The sequence below is a fragment of the Marmota flaviventris genome, chromosome 19, assembly GCF_047511675.1.
Source record: "Marmota flaviventris isolate mMarFla1 chromosome 19, mMarFla1.hap1, whole genome shotgun sequence".
Classification (NCBI taxonomy): domain Eukaryota; kingdom Metazoa; phylum Chordata; class Mammalia; order Rodentia; family Sciuridae; genus Marmota; species Marmota flaviventris.
In genome coordinates, this window is record NC_092516.1 from 140,618 (window position 1) to 167,776 (window position 27,159).

General features: G+C 36.7%; 1 long non-coding RNA gene and 1 pseudogene across 2 annotated transcripts; one reads left to right on the plus strand and one right to left on the minus strand.

Annotated features, from left to right (window-relative positions):
- The first annotated feature begins 4,683 nt into the window (after positions 1 to 4,683).
- LOC114097102 (RING finger protein 11 pseudogene) lies at positions 4,684 to 5,342 on the plus strand (annotated as a pseudogene).
- An 8,614-nt stretch (positions 5,343 to 13,956) lies between these two features.
- Positions 13,957 to 25,793, minus strand: LOC139702920 (uncharacterized). 2 transcript variants are annotated; one of them, XR_011705470.1, is made up of 3 exons: positions 25,599 to 25,793; positions 24,151 to 24,246; positions 13,957 to 14,265 (listed from the first exon to the last, which is right to left on the minus strand). It is a non-coding gene; the product is annotated as an uncharacterized lncRNA (long non-coding RNA). The 2 variants fall into 2 exon arrangements; XR_011705471.1 differs by having other exon boundaries at positions 24,099 to 24,246.
- Between the last annotated feature and the right edge of the window lie 1,366 nt (positions 25,794 to 27,159).

The following is a 27,159-nucleotide window of genomic DNA, read 5'->3' on the forward strand; positions in this document are numbered from 1 at the left end:
TAGACTTTGAAAACTACAATAAAAATAAAGCATTTCCATTTATAATAGCATCCTCCAAAACTGAAGTTCTTAAATATGTATTTTTTTAGTTTTAGATGGACACAATACCTTTATTTTATTTTCTTATTTATATGTGGTGGTGAGAATCAAACCCAGGGTCTCACGTGTGCGAGGCAAGTGCTCTACTGCTGAACCACAACCCCAGTCCCTTAAATATGTCTTAAAGTACAATTATACTTCCAGAAAAGCTTAAAACACAATAGAAAGAATAAACTTATGCATAAATAAGTGCACAGATAGCCTTGGTCTGAAAGACCCCAGCCCAATAACTTTAGGCCCAGTAATAAATCACCAGGGCTTGCTTCCGCACCTGCACAGACGTCAGATGTATTTTTCAGAAAATCAGTTAAGTGTAACCGATTAAGAAAGGACAGGATGGTTGGGAAAGGAACCGGCACGGTTGGGCAAACGGGATCATACAATGAAAAACCATACAATGAATAACAAATGGTTTTTATGTGGTTTTTCCAGGAACCTATAGTAAAAAACAAGTTTACCCTTTAAGTGACCTATATGCTGGATTCAAAAGAGCCAATGGGATACCTGTTACTGTGCTAGGAGGGAAACTGACCACTGTACCCTATAAAAGATCTGTACCCCAAAGCCCGGTGTGCCAGTTCACCGAAGCTCCGGCTGAGGTTTCGCTGGGCACCCGCAGGCGCCTGTGTATCATTAAATCGCCTCTTGCTTTTGCAGCCAGTGCCTCGTGCGTCTTTCTTGGACAGGGAATCGGCGGGTCTTTCAGGTCAAGATTGTTAGACTCAATGCAGTTAAGATGGAAGTCTCCCAAGCTTGACCTGCACATTCAGTGCAATACCCAATTCCTAGAAGACTCTCTAAGCCTAGAAGAGATGACACTGACTGCAAGAGGACAAGCCTGAAGAACTCAGTACCTGGATTCCAGAACCATTCATAAAGCTGAATCACTGAAGAAAATGTTTTGCTGTGAAGGAATACACAGAGATAAATGGAAATTAATAGAGAGCACAAACCATGTACATAAACTCATTTTCCTTACAGTATTAAAGTATTTGAAATATGTTGAGAAGATGATGTATCAAAATTCAAACATCAGGTGTAATTGTATTTGTTGCATTTTGTTAAAGGAACAAAGGCCTTTGATGGAGAAAGGAATTTCTGCTCCAAAGATGGTGATGAGATAATTGGATACAATATGAGGAAATGGACAAGTGTAAGCTACAAATTACACAGAACTTAACCCAAGCAGTCCATAGACTCCTATTTAAAGTGTAAAACTTCTAGAAGAAAACATGCCTGACCATGTTTCATGATGAGTTTTTAGATACAGCTTCAAAACAAATCCAGAAATAAAATTGGTAAACCTTATAAAGACATTTACTCCATGAAAAATTTATACATAGGAAATAAAAAAGACAAGCCACAGACTTGGAGAAATATTTGGAAAGTACATACCTTAAAAAGACTTGTATCTGAAATAGAGTAAGAAACTTATTAATAAGAAGCACTCCATTTAAAAGTGGATGAAGATCTGGAGACATCTCACCAGAATAGATATGCAGATGGCAAAGCAGCATAGGAAATTATGTGAGCACCACTTGTCATGAGCCAAGGTAACTAAGACACTGAGATGGCACCAAGTGCCTAACAATGGATAAAATCTTCATGATGCAATGTCAATTGTGTGGAAAAATAGGAATTCACATGCATTGCTGTGGAGAGCATAGTAGTTCACTGCTTAAGAAAGAGCTTGGCTGGGCTGGGGTTTTGGCTCAGTGGCAGAGTGCTTGCCTAATGTGTGAGGCACTGGGTTTAATCCTTAGCACTACATATAAATAAATAAGTAATAAATTTACATCAACTAAAAATATTTAAAATAATTATTGAAAAAAAAAGAAAGAGCTTCGCAGTTTTCCAGGGCTCAAAATTCATGATCTTAACAATTGACACAACTGTCTCACAAACATAGTCTGAAAATATATGTCTAAATGTAGCATGCAGTTACACACAGCAGTTCTGCTCACAGTGGCCAAGTACTCAAGAAATCAGGATGTGCTCCCATAGGTGAGTGAATAACAGAACTGCAGATCATTTGTGCTATGGAGGCTCTGGGGTCTCTGAACATCCCCAGGCCTCTGCTCTTGTCTGCACCTAGATCACCTGACCTGCCCTTACCCTGTGCTCCACAGTGGGGCAAAGTGGGTTCTATATGAAAATACCTATAGATACAGATGGTAAACTCAGGAGAAATGCAGGGACAAAGACCCAGGTCTGAATCTTTACCCATAGGTACCTCCTGGGGAAGGATAGCCAGAGATAGAGGCAACTGTAGTAGCCCCACAGAACCCACCTACCAGGAAGAACCTGAAGGCAGCTCCTAGGACCCACCTTTGATCAGCTTGGAGGACCTTGTGCTGCACCTTAATTCCCCCAACACAACTTATGCTTGTTTCTTTCCACAGGCAGCAACTGCATTCTGAGCAGAATGATGTTATTTGTTTGGTATTGCATAAAGAGCTGGGCCACTGCCTAGTCTGGAGGCATAGCCTATGAAATTCACTGTTCTAGTTATTCTACAAAATAAGTTTGAACATTTAAGCTGAAATAGAGCCCACCATTACATACCATGATCTGAAAGAATGGTGCTATGGTTTGAATCCTTGACCTCTACTTTTTATGTTTCCAAAGTCCTAGAGTCCAGAAAGCCCAGGGATGCACAAACCACCCCCTTGCATCTCCTCCAGCCCCCTATCAGCCATCCACAGTTTTGAACAGCCAAGATGTCCCTGTTAATCTCAGCAGGAAGGGTCCCTCAGGAAGGCATAGAAGAGGATGCTCCGCTTGGGTCAAGAAATCTCACTGTGTCCACTGGGCCCACACTGACCCTTTAAGGAGTGAGAGTAATTTGGCTGGGGGCCAAACCCCTCTTCTCAGGAAGACTGAACAAAGACAGAAGGAGAGATGGGAATGAAGGGACTGGTTGTCAGGACACTAAGAATGGATACCTCTCCCCACAGGGGTTGAGTACAGGGACTAAGGAGGGACCTCCTGCTTTCATGCAGGGCCTCTGATAATTGCATAGACACCCTTTCTAAGGAGGCCAAATCCCACTCAAGGTCAGCTTTACCATATCTAAGACAAAGAAGGAGGGATTACATTAATGTTAAAGGCCACAGGATATGTATTACTTTTCCAGGCTACACTATTGATATTATTAATAATGAAGGAAACAGGGAAGTTATTGTATTAATTTTAGTTGCTATAATATCTATATAATATTAACATTTAAGGACACAGGGCAGTAGTGTATCTGTATTAGATACTGTATTAATGATGTTATATTAACAGTAAAAGATGAAGGGCACTAATATATTGATTTTCAATGTTACTGTACAGATTTCATGTTAATATTAAAGGTCAGCTATTATATTATTTTTAGATGCTATAGTATGGATATTATATTAAAATTAAAGGTCAGGGGCTGGGGCAATAGCTCAGCGGTAGAGTGCTTGCCTAGCACATGTGAGGCCCTGGGTTTGATCCTCAGCACCACATACAAATGAATAAATAGAATAAAGGTATTTAAAAATACTTCCTTAAAAATAAAATCAAAGATCAAAGAGTACCTATTATGTTAGTTTTAAAATCTATAATGCTGATATTATGTTAATCATAAATGTCACAGAGCAGCTATAATATTACTATAGGATGCTATAGCATAAATATTTTATTAAAATTAAATGACACAGAAAACCTATTATATTAGTTTTAAATCTATAATAATGATATCATATTAATTATAAATGTCACAGGACAATTATTATATTAGTTTTGAATGCTATAGTATGGATATCATATTCATATCAAAGGTCAAAGTGCAGCTGAATCCAAAATTATACAGGCAGTCAGTAAAGATAGGTATATTGAGTCAGATCAGATCAAGGAGGCCAATTACAGTTAGTGCAGGATGTTGGAGAGGGATTGAAATGCTAATGCCTTCAGAGCCCTTTCTCCACCCTTATCAAGATAATCTGCCCCTGCTCCAACCTGTTGCTAAGGTAACCTGCCCAGGAATTGTCCCTCCCTAGAGGAGTTGTAAAAGTTGCTAGTTAATTCACCCTGGGCCCCCTTCCTACCCAGATGCTCCACTTTGGCCTCTCCAGCCCATCTGCTTCTCACCTTTTGGCCATCCCACTGAGCATCTCCTGGGCCTAGTCATATATGCAAGAAGGAAAGAGATAAAGGGAAAACAGCAAAAGAACAAAGGAAGCCTAAGATATATTAAAAGGCTCTTGGGATTCCAGGATACCAGTTATGGCCCCTAACCCTCCTAGGAGAAGTTTGTTACCCCTTTTTAAATAAACCCTATTTTATATGCTTGCCTCGGTGTGCTTCTCTAATGTTATACTTCAACATGTGAAGAAGCAGAACTCGTCACTGGTATCACAGCCATTTTATCAATTTTAAATGTTCTAATATAGAGAACATATTAGCATTAAAGGCCACAGGTAAACAATTATACCACTTTTAGTTGCTTGAGTATGAATATCACATTAGTATTAAAGTTAAGAGGGCAATTAATATATTAATTTTAGGAGAAGACCGTCAGAACGGTGCAGAGATCACACGCCCCAGCCCTGGAAGATGGGGAACTGCCTCAAATCCCCCACTTTGGATGACATCTCCCTGCTTCACGAGTCTCTGTCTGACCGGGCTAGCTTTGGCGAGGGGACGGAGCCGGATCAGGAGCCGCCACAGACATATCAGGAACAAGTTCCAGTTCCAGTTTATCATCCAACACCTAGCCAGACTCCGTTAGCAACTCAGCTGACTGAAGAGGAACAAATTAGGATAGCTCAAGGAATAGGCCTTATACAGCATCTGCCTAAAGGAGTTTATGACCCTGGAAGAGATGGATCCTAAAAAAAGATCCGGGAGTGTGTGATCTGTATGATGGACTTTGTTTATGGGGACCCAATTTCTGCTGTGCATGCACATCTATCACCTGGACTGTATAGATGACTGGTTGATGAGATCCTTCAGGTGCCCCTTCTGCATGGAGCCAGTTGATGCAGCACTGCTCTCATCCTATGAGACTAATTGAGCCAGGGTCTCTCCTCTGACTTCAAGTGAACCATCATTTTTGGTGGTTTTGATCTTTCGTCACTGAGCCCAAAGAGCCAGGGATTAGGAATTAAGATCATGCACAAAAAGTTTCCTAAAAATTCCTGGATGGCTGCAGATGTTGAGGAAAGTATGTGATATTTTAGAAACTTAGGAGGGGAAGTAGGATGGTATTTTTATGTAAAGCCTTGACCCAGTGTTTAAGAATATATTTGTATTTAGACCTTGTTATTGCTCTAGTACATAGGAATTGTGTAAAGTGTTAAAGCAACTGTGTATGTTTAAATTGTGTGTGTTGAAGATTAAGAAAAACGATAGTGGTTATTTTTCCTAAATGAAATAACTTTCTTCTCTCCACCAAATTTTTTTCTGAAGTTAATGGTGAAAGACCCTAGCCCAGTAACCCCGAGGCTTAGTTACAGAATAACCAGGGCATGTCACAAACCTGTGCAGGCACCAGAAGTGTTTTTGAAATCAGTTAAGTGTAACCGATTAAAAGGGAAAAACAGGATGGTTGGGAAAGAGCAGAAGAACAGATTCCAGAGCATGCCTGACTAAACAGGGGCTAATAAGCAGGAATAGAAAAATCAGAGTGCTCATATGTAACTGTCATATGGTGTAATTCCAGGAACATAAAATGAAAAATAACTTTACCCTTTAGGTAACCTGTATGTTGGGTTCAAAATAACCAATAAGAAACCTGTTGCTTACCGCGCGCGCGAAACCTGCCCCTTGACCCTATAAAAAACCTGTACCCCAAAGCCCGGTGTGCCAGTTCACCAAAGCTCCAGCTGAGGTTTCACTGAGCACCCACAGGCGTCTGTGTCTGAATAAACCTCTTGCGTTTGCAGCCAGTGCCTCGTGCGTCTTTCTTGGACAGGGAATCTGTGGGTCTTTCAATGGCATTTGGGTCAAGGTTTTATTAAAAGCTACATTTTATAACACTGGCACAAAAAAAAAAAGTAGTTTTAAGCTTGTTTGCACAGTTCCTTTTTTTCCATTGGAAATGGAATTCATTGCCTTAGGTCTTTTTAAATAGTGTATCATTGTTGGGGCTGGCTCTATGCTTGAAAACCAGTTCTATATTCTGTTTGCTGTTAGGAAATGCAGAATTTTAAGTGATCTCCTAGTTTGTAAGCAAACTGATATGCACTCTCCCTTTTCTATATAAAAATGAGATAATGTGTCAATAAATCAACTCAGCAAGGTGGGTTTAATATTACCCTTTCCTATGTGTTTTATCTGTGTTAATATGGTGATAAATGAAAGTCAAGGTAAATTTTAAATATTAAGATTTCTGATTTATTGAGCTTGAATTATGCCACCATGCTTATGTAAAAATGAAGGTGGCACCATGGTAAAACTTAATAAGAAGTAGTTTCTCAGTTGTAATAGTTTTGATTTCTCTTTCTTGTAATCTCTCCTTCCCTGTTGTCTTGAACCATAGCAAAAGGATACTGCATCTCTCATTACTATAGTGATGAGGTTATTGAAGTTATATAAACACATCTCAGTCTCTGTTTCTTTGAAAGGTATCTGTTAAGTCCTGCTAGGTGATTGACAAGATTAAGTAGGGAGAATAAAGGTAAATGTGATTCATGTTTTGCACACAAATGCAAAATTTTATAACCACATGACTTCATAGTTGTGATCTCAAAAAAGGAATTTCTCCTTTAATTTTTTTTGTAGTTAATGTAAGAATACTCTAAATCTCTAAGCTTCTGAAGTGTTAGAGGTAGAGATGGTCTAGTAAAGATGTAGTAGTAATGTTTATCCATTTAGCATGTGTTTATTTTTCCTTATGTACTCAAGGTGATTTATTTGTTCAGCTCAGTGATATTACAGCTAAAAAATATTCATTAGCAAAAGGAGAAGCAGTCTACACCGAACAGAGGAATCAGAAATGTTTCTTATTTTTGTTGAATTGAATGTTTGACTCTAACACTTTTCTACATACAAAACATAAGTTCCTTAAAGATTCTTCATAATTGTATTATAGAAGAATTTAGTATGTCATAAGTATTTAATTTGACATTCAACTGTAGTAGCCATATGTTGTTTGATTTCCTTATGAGCACCATGATGGAAACACTCAAATGAATTTGAAAAAAATTGGAAGAAATTAGATTATTGGGTTCTGTTAAATTGTTAATGTATCTTGCTTAAATTTTTGTTCATTAATTTATATCCATCTGATTATATAAAGTAAATTTGGAGGAAAAATATATATATTAATTTTAGATAAGATTATACAAATATCATATTAGTTATTAGCCATAAAGCAGATATTATATTAAAGTACTATAATATGGATATAATGTTCATATTAAATGCCACAGGGCATCTATTTATCTGTTTTAGATGCTATAATATGGACAATAAATAAATAGGAAAATTGACCAGGAAATTATTATATTGGTCATAGAAATATATACAGGTCATAGAAAGGATGATATATTAATATTAAAAGTCACAATACATCTATTACATTGGTTTTAGAGGCTATAATATACATATCATATTAGTATTAAACACTACAGGGCAGCTATTATATTAGTTTTTTTTTTCTTTCTTTTTTTATTTGTTGCTCAAGATAATACAATGATCTTGACATATCATACATTTGATTCAAATGGGGTATGAATTCTTATTTTTCCACGTGTACAGATTGCAGAATTACATTGGTTATACATCCACGTATATACATTCAGCAATACTAGTGTCTGTTGTATTCTTCTGCCCTCCCTATCCCCCCTATTATATTAGTTTTAGATGTTATAGTATGTATATCACATTAGTATTCAGGGCCATAGCACAGCTATTACATTAATTTTAGATACTATAGTTTAGATATCTTATCAGTATTAAGGGCCACAGGGCAGCTATTATACCAGCTTTAAAAGCATTTAATATGGACATTACACTAACATTATAGGTCATAATGCAGCTATTATGTTAGTTTATAATGCCAAAGCACAAATATTATATTACTATCAAAGTCCATAGAACAGTTATGAAATTAGTTTCAAGTGCTATACTATGGATATTATATTAAAACTAAAGGCCAAAGGGCAGTTAAAGTATTAGTATGAGATTTTGTAGTACACATGTTATATCTATTTGAATTAAAGACCAAAGTTTACCTATTATATTAGTTTAAGATGTTATTTTATTACTATTACATTAACTCAAAGGCCAGATGTCAGCTATTATATTAGTTTTTATGCTATTCTATGGATATAATATAAATATGAGAGGCCACATGTCAGCTATTACATCAGCTTGAGATAGCAAAGTATGAATATTACATTGATGTTACAGACCAAAGGGATGTTATTTTATCAGTTTTAGATATTAATATGTGAATAGTACACTTGTGTTAAGGCCACAGGATATATATCATATTAGCTTAGGATGCTATAATATGGATATTAATTATTATAAAAGGTCAAAAGGCAGCTATTATATTTATTTTAGATGCTATATTATGAATATTTTAGTACTATAAAGGCCACAATGTGGCTATTTTATTAGTTTAGATGTGATTTATACATATATATATATATATATATATATATATATATATATATATATAAGCTTTAGATAAAATAGTATGGATATTATATTAGTGTTGAAAACCACAGGGAAGCTATTACTTTAGGATGGTAGAGCATGGATATTTCCATAGTATTAAAGGACACATGGCAGATATTATATTAGTTATAGGTGTTATAGTGTGGACATCATTTGGTTTTAGAGACCACAAGGCAACTGTTATAATAGTGTTAGCATCTATAGTTTCTATATGATATCAGTTTTTAAGGCCAGAGGGCAGAATTTTATCAATTTTAGAAAATTATATTAATATAATATAAGGCAATAGTTACCATAAGGCGACTATTCTTTTAGTTAGAGATTCTATATGATGGATATTATATTAGTAACAAAAGACATAGGGAAGCTAACTAATGAGTTTTAGAAGACTCAATAGGGACATCATATTAATATGAAAGGCCAGACAGCAACTATTATATTGAAGTGGCACCCTCTCTCTCCACAGAAAAAGTCTTAACTGGGCTTCTCCAGGAATTCTCACCATGGCTGATTTTGGGATTGTCAGCCAAAGAGTCTCTGAGAAAAAGTTCAATATGGATACATTTTCTATTTTCTGGTTGCTCTGTTTTCCTTGGCCACTGGCCAAGAAGATACCAGCACTCCAGGTGCTGGGCACCCCCTTAATAATTTTTCACAAATGTATCCAGTATAGTAGTGTTACCGCTGTTGACCGGTGACGAGTCCTTGCTTCCCCAGTGTTGAAGAATAACACCAAAGAAGCAAGCCGAGGCAAGGTCAGAGTAGAAATTAGAAGTTTATTAAAGGACAGCAGAAAAGACTTCTCCCGGAGGAAGAAGGGGACCCAAGAGGTGGAATCCGTGGAAGTGAGGTTGTTTCCCCTTTTTATAGTTTTGGTGATGGAATGTAGGTTGGAAGGCCCGAGGGGTGGGACACAGGTGGGCCAAAGAAGTAATCTGGTCAGGAAGGACTTCTGAGTCAGCACCTTTTTGCTGGGGGCTGTTCATTAACATTTCTTTGAGGTGGACTTTGGCCTAGGGCCTTTTCGGGACTTCATTAACATTCCATGAGTTGTCCTGTGTTTTCCCTGAGTCATTCTCCGCATGGTCTCCATTTTAGATTTCACTCAATATTAGATTTATCTAACTACACTGACTACCTAACTTTAAATCTGGCTTCAGTAGTTTGTAGAAATGTGCTAATGAGGCTTCTGGCCTTGAGCTGGGCTTCACAGAGATGTATACATTTTTTAAGATAAGAGAAGATACCAATTGGGCTCCATAGTAACAGCTGGCAGGGGAAGAAAGAAAGGAGAGAAAAAGCTCTCCCTTTCTCAGGTGTTGTCCTTGAAGTATTAACTTGCCCAAAACAGTGAAAGAAAAAGCTGCTTTTGTGTAAACTTCTGCAGACTTGAACTTCTAAGCCCCTCCCCTTACATGCTGGGTATAAAACTCTGAAATTACCTGTATTCAGGGTTTACGGGATTGATTGATTACAGCAAAGGCTGTACCCTCTGAACATGGCTGCAGCCAAATAAAACTGTTTCCTGCTATCTTCAGTGCCTTGCCTCATTTGTCCCTACTACAATATCTGTTTTAGATGCTAAAATATGGATCTCATTGTAGGGCATGATGTAACATGTGGGGCATGTTGCATCAGAAAAGAGGAAAACCTAACTTGCTACCCGCTTTCCTGTCCTGGGGCCACATGTGGCTAAGATAGCACCTGGCGATCAACCAGGAGGTGGTGCTGTGGGTGGTGACGAAAAATCAGAGGACCTCTAGGATAGGCTCAGAACCCTTCTGCCCTCGTGGACAGCTCATGTCTCCCATTACAGCCTGTAGGATGGGTGTACATGTGAACTCTCCCCACCCTGCTGACCTTTATCCTGATTGACTCCTGTACATTATATTAGCTGTGTGTTTTCTCATTAAATGAGATCCTGCTTTGACTAGTCTCCCTGGCGCCTCTGATTGTACTCCAACGAGGGAGGGCTGGGTGTGGGTGGCCAGTCGACTTTTGCCTTTCTTCGTTTGTCCTGGTCAGGGTAACTATTATATTAATATTAAATGCTTCCTTATGAATTTCATAATAGTATTAAAGACTCAGGGCAGCTATTATATGAGCTTTAGATGCTATAGTACAAATATTATATTAAAGGCCAAAGCACAGCTATTATATTTATTTCAAATAGTATATTATGAATGTTATATTAGTATCAAAGTCCACATGGTAACTATCATATTAGTTTTAAATGCTATACATATATTATTTTAGTGGTAAAGGCCAGTAAAGGCAGGTATTATATTAGTTTTGGATACTGCACTATGCATATCATTAGTATTGAAGGCCACAGAGAAGTTGTTACATCACTTTCAGATGCCACTGTATGGATATAAGTATTAAAGGCCATAAGAAAGCCATTATATTAGTTTTAGGTTCTATATTATGAATATTATATTGATATGAAGGCCAAAAGACAGCTGTTATTTTAGATGCTATCATGTAGACACTATCTTAGTATTAAAGGACACAGAGCAGCTATTATATATTCAAAACTAAAGGTAAAATATGTTTATTATATTAATATTAAAAAACCCAGACAGCTGTTATATTAGGTTTAGATACTATATTATGGATAGCATATTAGTATTAAAGGGCATAAGGTATCCAGTATACTAGTGTCAGATAATATGTGATTATTACTAAGGGCACATATAACATCAATATTATATTAATGATTATGATATTAATTTTTAAGGTCACAAGGCACCTATTACATTAGTTAGAGATGGTATCATATGATTATTACATTAATATTAAGAAATGCAGGGCATCTGTTATTAGCTTGAGATGTGATAGAATGAATCAATACATTATTATAAAAAACCACTGGCAGCTAATATATTAGTACAGAATTCTAAAGTGTAATAATACATCAATATTAAAGATCACAGGGCAGCTATTGTATCAGTTTTAGAGTCTATAATATGGATATCACAGTAGTATTAAAGAACACAGGTCATCTATTATATTAGTATTAGGTGCTGTAGTATTGACATTGTGTTAGTATTAGAAGCACAGGGACATATGTTAGTTTAAGATGCTAATTATGGATATTATTTTAATATTAAAGGACACAGGGAATATATATTAGATTATTATTTTTAAGTTAGATTACATAAGACAGTATGTATATTACATTGGTATTAAAGGCCACAGGATAGCTCTTCTGTTAGATTGAGAGGCTATTGTATGAATATCATATTACTGTAAAAGACTACAAGGCAGCTATTACTTTAGTATCAGATGATATAGTATGGATATCATACAAATATACCAGCCACATGGCAGCTATTATACAAATTTTAGATTCTATATTATTGATACTATAACATTTTTAAACACATGGCAGCTATTATATTTTAGATATTATATGTTGAATATCATTAGTATAAAAGATTACAGAAAGCTAATATATTAGTATTTGATGCTATAGCATGGATATTACATCAACATTAAAGGCTGAAGGGCAGCTATTATATTTATCTAAGTGCTGTATTATTGATAGTTTTTTAATATTAAAGTTCACAAATCAGCCATTATGTTAGAATTAGATGCTACAGTATAGCTATCACATTAATAATAATGCCACAGGGCAGCTACTATATTAGTTTAATATGCTATAGTATTGATATTACATTGATAATGAAGACTATAGTGCAGCTATTATATTAGCTTTACATGCAATAGTATGAACATAATATTAGCATTAAAAGCCACAAGGCAGTTATTATACTAGTTTTAGAGGCTGTACTATGAATATACTTAGAATAGTATAGGCCAAAATAGTTATTCTATTATCTTTAGATTGCATATTATATTAGTATTAAAGACTATAGAACAGCTCTTCTGTTTTAGATGCTATAGTATGAATATTACATTATTATTAAAGACCACAGGAGAGTCATTTTGTTATATTTATATGTATATCATTAGATAAGAGGAACTAGTCACATTTTATTAATTTTATTACTTTTAGGTGCTATCATACAGATATCATATTAGTATTCAATGTCACAGGGCAGCTATTATATTAGTTTTAGACTGTATAGTATGGAGATCATATTAGTATTAAAGGCCATAGGGCAGAAATTGTATTAGTTTAGAGGCTATAATATGAACAATATAGTATGGATATTATATTATTATTAAAGGTCACAGGGTAGCTATTACATTAGTGGTAGACTATATAGAATAGAAATAATGTTAGTATTAAAGGCCATAGGGCAGCACTTATATTAGTTTTAGAATCTATAATAGGATAATATATTAATTATAATCACCACAGGTGTTATGGTTTGGAAGTGAGGTGTCTCCCAAAATTCATGTGTGGACAATGCAAGAAGGTTCAGAGAAGAAATTATTGGGCTATAAGAGCCTTAACCCAATCAGTAAATTAATCACCTCATTGGATTAATTGAGTGATAACTGGAGGCAGGTGGGGTGTGACTGGAGGAGACGGGGCATTGGAGGTAAGCCTTTGAGGTATATATTTGTATCTGGCAAGTGGAGATCTAGCTAGCTAGTGAGCTAGCTAGCTATCACCTTTCTGATCATCATGAGAACTGCTTCCCTCTACCACACTCTTTCACCATAAGTTCTTCTTCACCTTGAGCTCCAAAGAATGGAACCAGCAATCTGTAGACTGAGACCACTGAAACCATGAGCCCCCAAATATCCTTCCCTCCTCTATAATTGTGCTGGTTGGGTCTTTTAGTCAGAGCAGTGAAAAATCTGAATAAAATAAATTAGTACCAAAAAGTGGAGTCATTGCTGTGACTAACCTCACCATATGATTCAGAAGCTTTTGGAGCTTTTTTGAAATTGGTGCAAGGAATTTTGAGATGCTCAACAGTGCAAGCTGAAAATGGTTTAGACTGTTGTAAGCAGAACTTAATGACCAATTCTGGTGGGAGCTCAGAAGACCAGAATGCCAATGGGACCAAGAACAGTGAAGACAGGGCTTGAGAGAGCTCAGAGGAGGATACTATTGGTAAGTGGACTAAAGGCCATTAATGTTATGTTCTGGCTGAAAAATTGTCTGCATTTTGCTTATATCCTGAGATTTTCTGTGAAGCTGATTTTAAAAGTGATGATCATCTTAACCTGGCAGAAGAAATGTCTAGGCAGCATAGAATTCAGGAAGTGGCATGGGTATTGTTGGTGGCTTTTAACCAAGTTTATTGTGATATTCAGGAGCTGCTGGGGATGGCAACAGACATTGACAACAACCACATGGTGCTGTTTCTTCAGGAATGTAGGATGCTGGAGTTAGGGTGTCTTGGAGGTTTCCACCAAGATTCCAAAGGAAGGCCTGGGAGACAAGGCAAAGTGCAGCAGGGTTGGAGTCCATGCAGGCAGCCCCTGAGAGGGCAAAGTGTGGAGGTGTGAGGAGGAAGCCAAAGCTGCAGTGGAGACCCCCAAGATTAAGAAATGCCAGCAATGTGGGACATCATCCTAGGAAAGCTGCAGGAATCAAGCAGAGACAAACCAACAGAAAGCCACTTGGCTACAAACAACAAGGCCACAGGGGAAGATCTACACAAGTACTTTGGAGAGAACATCATGATGCCATGTTCTCCAGATGCCAGCTACAGAACTACAGAACTTGTTTTCCCAGCTGGATTTCAGTCTTAGTTTGTTCTTATCCCTTCTTTCTATGCCCCCTATTTTTTTAAATGGAAATGTTTGCTCTGTACCATTATATATTGAATACTTCTAAATTGCTTTTAATTTTATGGGAGCTCAAAATGCAATATTGCCTTGACTTTGAACTTGAACTTTGAGCAATATTGGAACTGTTGAGACTATGGGGACTCTTTGGAATGGACTAAATATATTTTTCATTCTCAGATAAGTTTGAGATTTGGGGGACCAGGGGCAGAATGCTATGGTTGGATGTGAGGTATTCATGTGTAAGACAATGCAAGAAGTTTCAGAGATTGGGTTATAGGAGTCTTAACACATCAGTGAATTAATCACCTGATGGGATCAATTGAGTGGTAACTGAAGACAGGTGAGGTGTGGCTGGAGAAGGTGGGGCACTGGAAACATCTTTGGGGATATATTTGTATCTGGCAAATGGAGATCTCTCTCTGATTTGTGATCATAATGAGAGCTGCTTCCCTCCACCACACTTCCACCATGAAGTCCTGCCTCATCCTGAGTGCCAAGGAATGGGTCCAGCTGTCTGTGGCTTGAGAACTCTGAAACTGTGAGCCTCAAAATGAACCTTTCCTCTTCTACAATTGTGCTTTTAGTCACAGCAATGAAAAAGCTGACTAAAACAAGAGGGCAGATATTTTGTTAGTTTTGGATATGACATGTGGATGTCATACTAATATTAAAGGCCACGGGACAGCCATTATATAAGTTTATATATCATAGTTTGTATATTCTATTAATATTAAAGGCTACATGGCAGATATTATGTTAGTTTTAGAGGACAAAAATATAGATATTATGCTAATATTAAAGGCCACAGATCAGTTATTTTATTAGTTTTAGAGATTGAAGAATGGCTATAATATTAATATTGAAGTCCACAGTACAGCTATTATATTAATTTTGGATGCTATGGTATGGATAAAATATTAGTACTAAAGGCCACAGGGAAGATATTAAATTAGTTTTAGATGTAATACTATGGATATTCCAGTAACATAAAAAGTGACAGAGCAGCTATTGTATAAATTATAGAAAATATAGTATAGACATTATAATAATATTAAAGGCTAGAGGGCAGCTAATCTATTAGTAACAGATTTTCTACACTATAGACATCAGATTGGTCTTTAGCACCACTGCATAGCTATTTTATTAGTTTCACGTGCTACATGTGGATAAAATATTAGTATTAAGGCAATAAGACAACTATTGGTATTACATGCCTCACTATGGGTATCATATTAATAATAAGGTCACAGATCAGCTACTACATTCATTTTAGATGCTATGTATGGATATTACACTAGAATTAAAAGTCACAGGGCAGATATAATATCAGGTTTTTGATACTGTGCTATGAATATAATAACAAGCCACAAGGCAGTACTACATTAGTTGTCTATGCTCTAGTATGGATATTATATCAATATTAAAGGCCATTGGACAAATATTATATCAGTTTTAGATGATATAGTATACATATTAGTTTTAGATGCTACAATACCTGTTTATGAAACTAATATCATATTAGTTTTAAAAGCAACAGGACAGATATTGTATTAATTTTAGATTCTTAATAAAAATGTTACATAAATATTAATATATTAGTATCAGATGCTACACTATGGACAGTACAAATAAAAGGAAAAATGCAGCTATCACTTAGTTTTAGATGTTCTAGCAAGATATCAAAGTAATATTAAAGGACACAGGATTAATTATTATATGAGCTTTAGATACTATGTAATAAATATTGTATTAGTATACTTGCCACAGGCCAAGTATTATATTCATTTCAGATGCCATGGTATTAATATCAAATTCATGCCAAGGCCTCAGTGCAGCTATTGCATTAGTTGTAGATGCTATTTTATGGGCATCATATTAGCATGAAAGCAACATTGAAGCAATTACATTGGTTCTGGAGGCCACACTGTGGATATCATATTAATGTTAATGGCCATAGAAAATGTATTTGGATATTATATTAATAATAAAGGAAAGAGGCCAGTGATTTAATGAGTTTTAGTTGCTATAGTATCTACATGATATTAACATGAAAGTTCACAGGGCCGCTAACATATCAGTATTAGATGCTCTACTAAAGATGCTATATTAATGTTAAAAGCCACAGGGCACTAGTATATCAATTTTAATGCTATTGTGTAGATATCATGTTGGTATTAAAGATCATAGGGCAGCTATAATATTAGTTTTAGATAGTATAGTATAGATATTATGTTAAAATTAAAGGTCACAGGGCAATTGTTACATTAGCTTTAAAATCTATAATACTTATATAAATTGTAAATGTCACAGGAAAACTATGATATTAGTTGTGAATATTATGGTATGAATATCATGTTAGTACTAAAGGCCATGAGACAGCCATTATATTAGATTATAGGCCACAGTGTACATATTATATTAATATTAAAGGCCACATGGCAGTTGCTATGTTAGTTTTTTTTTTTAATGTATATTTTTTTGGTGGAGTTTTCTTTTTTTTTTTTTAAGAGAGAGTGAAAGACAGAGAGAGAGAATTTTTTTTAATATTTATATTTTAGTTTTCAGTGGACACAACATCTTTGTTTGTATGTGGTGATGAGGATCGAACCTGGGCCGCATGCATGCCAGGCGAGTGCGCTACCACTTGAGCCACATCCCCAGCCCCGCTATGTTAGTTTTATAGGTCAAATAATGCATATTATATGAATATTAAATGCTACAAGTCAGTTGTTATTTTAGTTTTATGGCTAAAGTGTGGATATTATATTAATATTAGGGTTAGATGGTCACAGGCTATCTTTTATATTGGTTTTAGAAGCTGTAATATGGATATCATATTAATATTAAAGACCATAGAACAGACAATATATTAGCTACAGAAGTTATAATATGGATAACATAATAGTCTTTAATGCTACAGGGCAGCTTTTTTATTAGTTCTAGCTGCCACAGTATTGATACTGTATTAGTATTGAAGGCAACTGAACAGCGATTATATTTATGTTAGGTGCCACACTTTGGATATCATATTAGTATAAAAGGCCACAGCACAGCTCTTATATCAGTTTTATATGCTACAATATGAATATCATGTTAGTATTAAATGCCACAGGGCAAATATTATATTAAATTTTGATGATACAATTATAGATATATCAGTTACGAAGGCCACAGAGCATGTATTATATCGGTTTTAGATGCTACAGTTTGGATACTGGATTAATATTAAAAGGATACAAGGCAGCTATTATTTCAATTTTAGAGGCCACCATATGGATATTATATTAATATTAAACCCACAGGAAATCTATCAGTTTTTGATGTTCTTATATGGATATCAAATCAGCATTAAATGCCACAGGCAGATATCAAATGAGTTTTATATGCTATAATATGAATATCATATGAGTACTAAAGACCATAAGGCAGCTGTTCTTTTAGTTTTAGATGCTATAGTATTAATATCTTATTATTATAGGCCACAGGGCAGCTATTATATTAGTTTTATATGCTACATTAGTTTTAAAGGTCAGTTATACAGCAAATATATTACATAAAATTTAGGTGCTATTTTATGGATGCCATATTAGTACTAAGGGCACAGGGAAGGTAGTATATTAGTTTTAGAAACTGTAGTAGGAATGCTACATTGATATTGAGGGCCAGAAGAGACCTATTATATTTGTGTATGGATATAATATTAATATAGAAGATTATTAGAAGTCACATTATGTATGTATGTATATATGAATGTATGTATGTATATTAATATATTAGTAATATTAAAGGCCACAAGAAAGCTATTTTATTAGTTTAAGATATTATACGATAGAGGCTGGGTTTGTAGCTCAGAGGTAGAGCACTTGCCTAGCACATGTGAGGCACTGGGTTTGATCCTCAGCAGCACATAAAAATAAATAAATAAAACAAAGGTATTGTATTCATCTACAACTAAGAAAAATATTTTAAAAATTTAAAAGATGTTATACTATGAATTTTGCATTAATAATAAGTGCCACAGGGCAGATATTAGTGTCAGTTGTAGTAGTATGGATATTACATTAATGTTAATGGTCACAGGCAGGTATAATATTCATATTTGATGGTTTATTATGCATATTACATTAGTATGCAAAACCAATGGGCAACTGTTGTATCAGTTTGAGACACTGAAGTATGAACATTTATACTAATATTAAAGGCCCCAGGGCAGATATTATATTAGTACAGATATAGTTGTATTGGTACTGCATTAATGTTAATGGCCACCAGGCAGGTTTTATACTAATTTTAGATGCTATAGTATAAATACCAATTAGTAATGAAGCCACTGGGTACCTATTATATTAGTATTTGATTCACTAATATAGATGTCATATTAATATTAAAAGCCACAGTACATATATTAGTTTAAGATGCTATTTAGCTTAAGATGTTAAATTAATACTAAAGTTCACAGGCCATCTATTATATTAGTTTAAGATGCTATACTAAGGATATTGCTTTAGTATTGAAAACTCAGGGTAATTATATTATAGCTTGAGCTCAATAATGAATATCATTTTACCACAAAAGATTACATGAGCTATTACATTAGTTTTCAAACCTATGACAAGGATTTATATTAAGATTAAAGGCCACAGAGCAGCTATTAATTTTGCATGCTATAGTATGGATATTATTGAGTATTAAAGACATAAAACAGCTATTAAATTAGTTTTACATGCTATAGAATTGATATTACATCAAATTTAAAGGCCACAGAGCAGCTATTATATTTATTTTAGATGCTATTATAGAAATATTATATTACTGTTAAGGACAGCTAAATATGGGTAGGGGGATAATATTAGGATCAAAAGCCATAGAGCAACTATAATATTAGTTTACTATTAGTTTTAAATGCTATAATATGGATATTATATTAGTACTAAAGGCCTCAGGGCAGGTATTTTATCACTCTAAGATGATAAGAATATGAATATTACATTAGTATTAAATATCCCAGTACTACAATTGTGTTATTTTTAGATGACACAGTATGGATAATATTCTAGTATTAGATTTCACATGGGATTTATCATATTATTTTAGATGCTATTGTGTGGGTACCATTTAAGCACTAAAGGCCATGGTGAGCAATTATATTAGCTTTATATTTTATATTATGAATAACATGAATACTAAATGCAACAGGGCAGCTTTTGTTAGGTTGAGATGCTGTAGGATGGATATTGTATTAAGATTATAGGCTACAATAGAGTAATTTTATTAGTTTTAGCGGTTATAATATAGATATACTATTAATATTAAACTGCATAGGTCAGTTATTTTATTAGTTTTAGATGCTACATTATGAATATGAGTGTCAAAAGGCCACAGGGCAGGTATTATTTCAGATTTAGAGGACACAATATTGATAGTATATTAATAACCACAGGAAGCTATTTTATTAATTTTAGATGCTACAGTACAGAATTAGTATTAAGGATCAGATGGGGGCTGGGATTGTGGCTTAGCGGTAGAGTGATCACCTAGCACATGCGAGGCCCTGCGTTCGATCCTCAGCACCACATAAATACAATAAAGATATTGTGTTCAACTACAAATAAATAAATAAATAAATAAATAATTTTAAAAAGGTCAGATGGCAGATATTGGACTTAGATGATCTCTAGTGTGAATATCATATTAATATTAAATGTTATAGAGCAACAATTATATCAGCTTCAGAGGCTATCATTTTATCATGTTGGGTATCATGTTACTTAAGGCAAAGAAGCAGATATTTTGTTAATTTTAGATGCTATTTTACAGATATCATATTAGTACTAAAGGCCATTATATGTTAGATGTTGATGCTATACTATGGATATATATTAATATTGAAATTCACATGACAGCCACTGTATCAGTACTATGGGCTACAGAAGAGAGGGCAGCTATTATATTCCTTTCTGATGCTATAATATGATCATTATTTTATTATTAAAAGCTTTATGGCAACTATTAGGTTAATTTTTGATGCTATAATATGCATATCATATTAGAATTTAAGGCCACAGGCAGTTATTATATTATATTCTGATGCTATAATATGGATATTTTATTAGTACTAAAGTGTCCAGGGAATGTATTACATTAATTTGAGATGTTATAACGAGGGTAAAATAATAATACTAAATCTATAGGCAGCTAATATACCAATTTTCAATGCTATCATATGGATAATGTTAGTATTAAAAGGTCATGGGGTGGCTACTATATCAGTTTTACATGCTATAATGTAGACATGATATTGGTGTTAAAGGCCACAATGAAGCTATTTTATCAGTATTATCTAATAATGTGAATAAGATATTAGTATTAAAAGACACAGGGCAAATATTATATAAGTTTTAAATATTATAATAAGAATATCATATTAGAATTAAAGGTCACGCAGGAGAGCTCTTACATCACTTTTAGATGCTCTAGTATAAATATCATGATAGTATTAAAGGCCACAAAGCAATTATTATGCCAATTTTAATTGCTAGAGTGTGGATAATAAATTAGTATTAAAGGCCACAGGCTGCTTTTCTATCAGTTTTAGATGTGATAGTAAAGATATTATTTTAATATTAAAAGCCACATGGAAGCTACTATATTAGTCTTATAGGTATTATATGGATGTTATATTATTATTAAATGTCACAGGGCAACTGTTATGTTCATTTTATATGGCATAGTATCAATATTATATTAATATCTAAGAGCATATGTTAAAGGCCATAAGGCGTATATTATATTAATTGTAGGTGAAATTTTATGGATACCATATTAGTACTAATGTGTGGGGAGCCATTCTTGCACGTGATTGGGCACCTCCCTGATTGGGTGTGAGGCGTCTGGCCAAACTGTGTCGGAGCTATCCCCACCCTCTCCAGGTGCGAGAGCCTGTCCATGTGGGGGTGTGACTGACCACTGACCCTGAGACCAATCACTGACCCTGACCTTGGAATGCTGCTGCCCCCCTGACCTTCATTGGATGGAATTTTCCCCTGAATTTCTTGTTCCCCAATAAAAGGCCACTCCCTGGAGTGCTCTCTCTCTCTCTCTCCTGCTAGTCCTGAGTAAGCCTTGTTGCCCCACCGGATGGTTCGAGGCGAGAGCTAGAGGGAGGGCCATCTTGGACCTGGTCATAGAAAAAGGTAATTCAGTCTATGTGTTTATTTTGATCTCACTAGTTAACTTCTATGCTACGAACCTCTTATATGAAACCAGCGTGCTGGTCGCGCAGTGGACTAATGGTACTGGCAGGTACTATATTAATTCCGGATGTTATAATATAAATATTATAGGAGTATTAAAATCCACAGGACAGCTATTATATTAGTTTTAGATGCTATAGTATGAATATTATATTAATATTAAAGACCATGATGGAGCTGTTATATTAATTTTAGAGCCACAGTATGAGTATATTAATATTAAATACTCATTTATTTTATTTTTTAAAGAGAGAGAGAGAGAATTTTAATATTTATTTTTTAGTTTTCAGCGGACACAACATCTTTGTTTGTATTGAAAAACCAGCCTCTACCTCAGAGCAAAGCCTGTCCAAGGAAGGGACATGACCTTTGTCCTTGGAAAGACCCACAGAGCACTCCTAGGCACATTTCCACCCTGCTAAGTTGTTTATCTACAAATAACAGGAGAGATCTGCTGCGCCAGGTGTCCCTGACTCAGTCAGGCTAGGTGGGGATCCATAGCAACCCCCTAGCAGCCACCAATCAGCATGAGACACGGAAATACCTGGGATGCCAGGTGACCCTCCCAGTAGTTTATGGTGGTTGATAACATGTTGGGAAACCATGTAGTTCAGCACATACACCCCTTTTGGCTTAAACCAATCAGTTCAAACAAATTCCCCTCTTGTAGTAACGAATCACCCCTACCCAACTTGTTCCCGCCAGTGAATGTGCTAATCATGTTTTAGAGTTGTTATTTCATTTTCCAGCGGTGTGTGATGATTTGCTAAGAGATGTTATGATGTATGTGGGGGTCCCTGCCTTCTCCAAAGAATGTATAAAACTACTGCAAACCCTGGGCTCAGGGCCTCTTAGCATCACCAGTTGCTGTGTGTGCGCGTGGAGGACCGAGCTAGCTCGCAATAAATACCTCTTTGCTGTTTACATCGATCTTGGTCTCTGGTGGTCTTTGGGGGGTCCCGAATTCGAGCATAACAGTATGTGGTGCTGAGGATCGAACCCGGGCCACACACATGCCAGGCGAGCGCACTACCGCTTGAGCCACATCCCCAGCCCTAAATACCCATTTTAGCTATTATATCAGCTTTAGATGCCACAATATGGATATAATATTAAAGTTCACTGGGGAGTTATTATATCAGTTTTGAATCCATAGTATGGATGATAACATACTAGTATTAAAAGACCACAAGTAATCTGTTATTTTACTTTTAGAGGCCACATGATTGATATAATATTAATATTAAAGGCCATAGGGCAACTATTATATTACTTGTAGTTGCTATATTATGGATATCATCATAGTATTAAAGGACATAGTGCAGGTGTTGGGTGCAGAGCAGGCTGAACTGTGTTGTCTGCAGGGCAGGCTGAACAGATGTTGGCTGCAAGATAGCGCACACACTCAAACCCCCCTCTATCTGGTCCTTTATCACCTGTTTGCCTCAAGTCTGAACATTCAACCCTGCTCAAGGCTGAACACTTAACCCCCCTGCTGAGAGCCATTGCCAAGTAGGTATGACGCATGGCATGACCCAGGTCATTTGCAGTGACATTGCATGTAAGGTGACCTTGCTCAAGGACCAGGGCGGATCCAGGTTTAAGGTGTATCCTGCTGGGATTAGGGAGTATCCTGCTCCTTGGGTTTAGGGCGGTTCCAGGTTTAAGGTGTACCCTGCTGGGAATAGGGCATATCCTGCTCCTTGGGTTTAGGGCGGTTCCAGGTTTAAGGTGTACCCTGCTGGGAATAGGGCGTATCCTGCTGCCTCAGGCACGCCCGCTCCTTGAGTTCCTGTTGAGTTCTCCCTGGATTCAGAGAGTATTTGGGATTCAGAGCCCGGTGGAGTGTGTGGATTTTGCACAGAGTGTGGATTTCCCCAGAACGTGATTGTAGAGTGCCGGAGTGAGTTCGAGAATAAAGAGTTGCTGTTTGAATCTACAAGGTGTGAGTGGCTCGTGATTTTGTGCCCAGTCAAACTGCGGCAACTTGGCAGCTTGCAGACCCAGAGGCCCCATTAGATTTGGGCTATAAAAACTCCCTCCTGCCAGGCCCCCCTCTCTCTTGCTCTCTCTCTCTTGCTCTCTTTGTCTTTCTTGCGGGCGCTCTTTGTCTCTCTCTTGCTCTTGCTCTCTCCCTCTTCATCTCTCCTCTTCTCTTTTCTTTCTCTCTCTCTCTCTCTCTCTCTCTCTCTCTCTCTCTCTCTCCCCCCCCCCTCTTTCCTTCTTTCTTTTCTCTTTGTTGCACTGCTACAATAAAGATCTTTTGGTTGCTCCAAGTGTTGTGATCACTTTTCTTTCATTTGGTGCCGAAACCCGGGAGAGGGTTAAAACTCACTTTTGGGTCCCCCTTCCTTCGGAAGTGCCACTCACCGGACAGCCTGAACCCATTTTCTTGACCGCCAGAACTCCATCCACCACTGACCTTCAATGTGTGAGTTTCCCCTTCCTGGAGTCCTAAACCCAATGGTGGTGTCAGGAGGATTTGACCGTTGATTGTCCAGCAAACCTCTTTGCCCACCTGTGGGGAGGAAAACACCCCACCACAGCCTTTAAGGCTACGGTGGCCCTCAGGGACTCCTTCCTAGGGCAGAATACCAGAACTATGCTGGTAGTTTACCAGCATAGGCTTTGTAGGTCTCCCTCAAAGGACTGTGTAACCTCCAGGGACACATAACAGAGAACTGAACATCACAGTCCACCCAGACCTTCACCATCTCGGTGGCTCTCCTAAAATCCTAGTCCTCACACCTTCAAGACTCAGCTGCCAGAGAGACACCCTCCCCTTCCTCTCTCTTCCCCTGTCTCTCTCTTTCCCCTCTTTCCGGCCCTGGGAGTATCCGGTCTCTCCAGGAGGGGTCCCGAAAAGCCTTGGCCAAGGTCTCCCATGGCTCCGGCTCTGTCCAGGATGAGAGCTTTGACTGTCAGGATTCGGTGATGACCAATCTCTGCAGCTCGAACCTGCCACTAAGGCACTCCTGATTTTTGGCTCTAGCGGGGATGCCCCTTTTGCCAATAAATAAATAAATATAGCACCCAGGCCTGGCCCACTTATCCCTTAGACAACCAAAGCAGATGGCCCCCTTTTGGGTCCCTGGATCCCTCCATTCTAAGGGATCTCTACAATTACTGTGAGCATTCGAAACAATGGGTAAAAAGCTGCTATATCAAAGCTTTCTTCTTGCTTGTGCTCTCTACATCTCTTGCAGACCTCTGCAAATTTTTCTAGCTTGCAAACCAACACCCACAACCACTGATCCCCAATCTCCTCCTCCTCCAGACTCATCCACTACTTTTGATCCTATTGATGAATTTCCACCCTATCACCTGGCTCAAATAGGTCCTCACCCTGAACCTTATGCCCCAGCCCCTCCACTGTCTCCCCCACCTGAACAACCTGACTTCTCCTCTCCACTCACTAGATCAAAAACCTAAACAACCGCCTTTCCTCAAACCATTGCCTCTTTTCTGAGGTAGCAGGTACTGAAGGAATCCCTTCACCCACTCACTCCTCTCTTCTTCTGTCAGCGCCCACACCAGGTCCCACCAGGTCCTCTTACCAGCTAACCCAAAGCTCAAACAAGCTGAGGAGAGCCCTTGGACCCCTATCAGAGATCTGGTGAAAATGGTCTTTAAAGTTGCTTTGTCATCACCGAAAACAGGTTACTAAGAATTGTCCCTTACAGGCTTTTTGGGATATTCACTCCTATCCTCCCCTCTGCTCTACCTGTTCTACTGCTCAAGTTTTCCTTGCTAGGGAAAATCCTATTCTTTTACATCTCCTTTCTCATTCTCAGATCCACCGAGCTGCTCTCAGCCCCGCCTTCCCATCTTCCCCTCCTTACCCAGGCCCACAGAAAAATCTTAACTGACCTTCTCCAGAAATCTTCACCACAGCTGATTTTAGGACTTTCAGCAAAAGAATCTCTACAAAAAAAGTTTAATGTAGATAAACTTCCTATTTTCCTGTTGCCCTGTTTTACTTGGCCACTGTCTGGAAAAAATCAGCACTCCAGGCGCTGGACATCCCCTTACTAGTTTTTCACAAAATATGTAAACAAGGCCTCTGGCCTTGAGCTGGGGCTTCAAAGAGAAGGCTACATTTCTAAGATAAGGAAGTTACCAACTGGGTTCCATGATAACAGCTGGTGGGGGTGGGGAGGTTGGGGGGAAGAGGAGAGAAAGGGAAGAAAAGGCTCTCCCCCTCCCAAGTGTCCTTGAAGGGTTAACTTGCCCAGAATAGCAAAAAAAAAAAAAAAAAACTGCTTTTTATGAACTTCTGCAGACTGAACTGAGCCCCTTCCCTTACATGTTGAGTACACAATTCTGAAACAACCTAAACTTGGGGTTCAGGGGATTAATTGATTACAACAGAAGCAGTGCCCTCTGAATCTGGCTGCAACCAAATAAATCTATTTCCCTATCTTCAGTGCTATCTTAGGTGCCTTGCCTTGTCTGTCCCTACAACAGTATAATTCTATATACCTAAACATTGTTCATGTTTTCATGAAATGGTCAACAGATGTGATTAATTGTGTGCTGCAAATAACAAAATATCTCTTATTAAAATGGAATAATTTGCCTGGGTTCAGAAATTTACAAGGATTGTTTCAAAGTGTGAATAAAGAAGGAGTTAACAGATAGGAAAGAGAAATTAGAAGGTTCTAAGTATGGCTTTAATAGAAGGAAAATATGTTTCTAGATAAGAGAGTCTATATGATTAAGTAAATAAGAGGATATAAGCAAGTGATAAAGAAGGTCTATGTAAGTTGGTTATATATGTAAGTTTTTTGAGCAAGTAATCTTGAAGGAATTAAGCATTATACAACTATGGTTAAACAACAACTGTTATTTTGCAATATTATAATATGTTATTTCTTTAAGAACTAAACTTGATTAATATAAAAACATCAATAGTAATTGTGGTACTCTTACTCTTCTCTGTATATTAAATGTGTTCATATTTTCCAGATATAAAAATCTTTAAGATAGAAGCTTTTTTTAAAAAAAGTATATCAAGCTGGTGTTCTCCAAAGGTTGCATGGTTATTTTAGGCTTATAAAAATAACATATTGGAGATTTATTTATATCATTAAATTTTCTATAACTGGACCTGTTATCCATAAGATTAATATAAAGTTCTATACACTGGGTACAATTTAAATGTAATATCCTATTGTGTGAGTTAGTATTCATATGACCTCAAGCAACAATATATAAATTTTATAAAATGATATTTAAAAACAAAGATCAGCTTCAATACTAGAATACCTAAGATTTATAATCTTAGCCTTACCTAAGATAAGGCTGTGCTTCCCATCTTACTAGATGTCAGAATGACTCCAAAGTAGGCCAGACTTCAGCTAAAGCCCAATACTCTTAATTTAGGGTGAAACTGACTTTACTGGATGTTTATGATCAAGACTTAAAGTTA